Source organism: Pezoporus occidentalis, unplaced genomic scaffold (assembly GCF_034315485.1).
Source record: "Pezoporus occidentalis ecotype Australia unplaced genomic scaffold, CSIRO_AGI_Poc_V1 ctg81, whole genome shotgun sequence".
Classification (NCBI taxonomy): domain Eukaryota; kingdom Metazoa; phylum Chordata; class Aves; order Psittaciformes; family Psittacidae; genus Pezoporus; species Pezoporus occidentalis.
Genome location: NW_026916170.1, coordinates 6,193,866 through 6,197,392, shown reverse-complemented (window position 1 = coordinate 6,197,392; position 3,527 = coordinate 6,193,866).

Here is a 3,527-nt window from a genome sequence, read left to right as displayed (position 1 = left end):
GGGCCAAGCATATCTGAGCAAAATAATTATCAAGGTCTGAGTGAAGAATTCAGCCCATGGCACTGGTGGATAATTTGAAAATAGATTGAAAGCCTCTGACCAAAAAACATTATGTGATGTGGGCTGAGTCTGGTGGTAAGTATTTAATCACTGACTTCCTCCCAGCTTACCTTTTAGCCACGTAATTACTTTACAGCAGTTTGGTGTAATGTTCTGCTAATGATGACATGGGATTTACTCAGATCATACATCTTGCTTGCCTCTCTGCTGACAGAAAATGGCTTGAGAGAAGCAAATGATACATGAACAGGCACATATCACACTTAGCAATGCTTTGAAGTCAGGGTTGGTATTCGCTCTTTCACTGAAATAGGTACAACAAACTGGGTTAATCAAGGGCACAGTGCTACAGAAAAAGTCTCTGCAGCAGGATCATATTAGAAAACAAAGAGCATTTTGATTTAGTAAAGGCTGTCATCCAGAGCCTGCAAATGGTACAGTACAATTTATATTCCTTGAGGATGTTTTATGTAGCTTTCACCTTTTCTTTTCTTTTTCCTCTAAACCACCTGCCATCAAACAACCTGATAATAAACAGGAAAATGAGGAACAAACAATATAGACTGTACTGTAAACTGCTTCCTAAAACAGTGAGTCGGTTCTGCTTTCAGTTACATTTGTGCCATGCCAATGAATTTTGACAAAGGAACATGGCGTGCCGGAGACTACCCTGTTTAATTTTCAAGAGCTCCTTTTGAGAGAAAAGAGAGTAGAAAAGGAAATTCAGTTAAATGAAGCAATAAAGGCAAAGAAGTTCTGTTTGAAGAGTCGACATTTCAGGAAGGATGTTACAGTTCTGTTCAGCTTACTTGAGAGAGATGTCTAGGCTAGAATGAGCACAAATCATGCATGAACAAGTTGTTTACACTGTCAGTCATTAGCTACACATTTGTAGTGCTAGAGAATGTTGGGAACTCTGCAGTGCCCTCCTTGAATTAGAGCCAGCATTGGTTGTGAAGCAACTGTTTGCTGTGTGCAACCTTCAGTGTTGTATGGATCACAGACTGGTCTTGTAGATGAAGCTAGCAGTCTTTGTTTACCTATATTTATGCAGGGAAGATTGCAAACTGTGAGCAGATGCTGAAGTCCTTACTTGAGCCATTCTGCCACTTGCTTGAAGGAAAGCTAACCATTGTGCACTGCAAGCTGATGCTTACTCTGTGTTAGAAAAAACTAGACTGAAGCTTGTTCTGTCACATCAGCATTTGTCTTTTCCCTTCCATGGCAGTGTACAATACTTTGAGAAGTTCTGTGGTTCTCACTCCTAAACATCTCCCTGTTAGCCACCTTAAAGTCTGGTGCTCACTACTGGACCCAATATTCCTACAGGCTCTGCCCTACGTGGTCGTATTTGCCTGTCCAGGTATGACATTTGCTTCTGTTGCATTGACCTTAATGGAGAACTCTTTCCTGGCTATGCCTTCATAAAGAGACACCTTTGTTATGCATTTTGAGGGAAGACAGAAGCCAGTTCACAGTTTCTACCATTGTTCACAAAAGAGAAGGGTGAAGTGGGCACAAGGAGCCTTAGGTTAGTATTCAAGTGTTGTTCCTTCATCACTGTGAGAATGAAATAATTCCCAAATTAATACAAGTTGTGGAATTAGAACAGGAGCTTCTGGTGTGATAATTTGGTTCTTTGAACTGGGCGTCATTGTTTTCCAAGCAAGGAGAAATACCACACCTTGAAGGAAAGAGTTTTCTTATGTAACCTCCCACATGTGGAAAAACAAAAGAAATTAAATCTTAGGGCAGAAGGGCAACAAAAATGTAAAATAACTCCCAGTGAGAAGTGTGAGTCTGTGTTTCTAGATACTCCTAAAAACATGGCTCTGCTGCCCTCAGAAATTTGGTCAGTTCATCAGTGCAGTAACCTGTGACTCATAAGCTGTTTTAAATGTGCCAAGTTTTTATACAAAATGCATTGACCAACTGTCCACAATCCATTAGCAATGAGCAATCTGTGCTTGGTTTTCTATGAGCAGTTTCTTTTAGCCTCTCATGGTTTTTGTTTCCTTGTAATGTGGCATGCAGGGAGGGATGTGTGCAATGGAGTGACACCGCAGCTTCCTATGCTGACAATTGCTAATGAAAAATTTGCACTGTTAGATATACCTAATTTGATGGGCTGAACTTGCTAGTTTTCAAATCACATAAAGCTAAAGTACATTGACAGTGATGAGTGATACGCACTTGCCAGCACAAATGTGTCAGTATATTCAGTTCCATGAATACATTAAGCACTGTGGATGCACTTAGCATAATGCGTTTGTGTTTTAACTGGATATTCTGTGGCTGGATTGATGTTTGCATCAGAGGAATTCCACCTTTATAGCATGTATTCAACTTTGCTGAAAGTAAAGTCAGAAGGTTCGGTATGAGCTGAATTTGACCTAAGATCAAAAAGAAAAGTTTGATTTTGCTGTTGTCTTCCTTCTCCTGTGTTTCCCTTTCCCTTGGAGGTGGCAATCTGAAGCCATCAAAGTATCTTATTAGCGACAGCAACGGCTAAATAGGAAGCATTTAATTTTTGAGAAATAACGAGAGAGTGTGTTCTGGCGTTCTTTCTGTCAGCTTCTGCCTCTCTCCTGTCATTTAGATCCTAATTGCTACAAATTACAGTGTGTAGTTTTTATCAGTTGTGGACCAACAGACTTTGGACTGATGTACACTATGATATTGTATTGAAACAACGTTGTAGATGCTGATGTGCAGACACATGTTTAGTGTAAAATGAACTGGGAGCACTCAGTAAAACTGAAATGAGAACACTGGATGCCTAGATGAAAAGCTGTGTTTCACAGGATCAGTACCTTTCCCTTCATTGGTGGGGCAAGGTGGCTTTTTGTAATGGGCAGGGCATAAGGAATACAGAGGATTGTGCCCCTGGGTGCTTCCCTCTCCTTTGCTTTCTTAGCATATGGTCTTGATTTTGATTGTGGCCTTCAGCAGTGACACTTTATGATATCCTAATTTAACCTGCTGGTTTGTACACTCATCTGCCTTCCTGAAAATCATTCAGCTTTCTCCAAAACCATGGAAAAAACACTTTGGTTTCCTGACGCTTTGGGCAACTGACAGCATCTTTACACAACTCCTGATATTGTGATGTTGTCTTCAGATGTGGGGCTTGCCCCTACCCACAGGGCAATTCCCTCCTTGGCAGTGGTGAGCACGCTTTGGCTTGGGGAACAGCCACCAGTCTGTGCCTCTATTGGAGCGAAAAAGTGTGGCGCAGAGGTCATAGCTTTTCTTTAAGTCTGAAATCCAGGCAGTGAAGCAGCCTGCCATGGGACAGCAGCTAATGGAGGGATATGAATTAGTCATCCAAGGTGCCAGCCCCAACCCCAGGTTGGCAGGGTGCAAACCCCTCCCTGCTCTATGAAGTTACTGGGATATGGCCGTGTGGCCAGATCAGCTGCAGGAGGTGGGTGCAAGCGAGGTAGAAGCTCCCCCTGCCTCAGTTC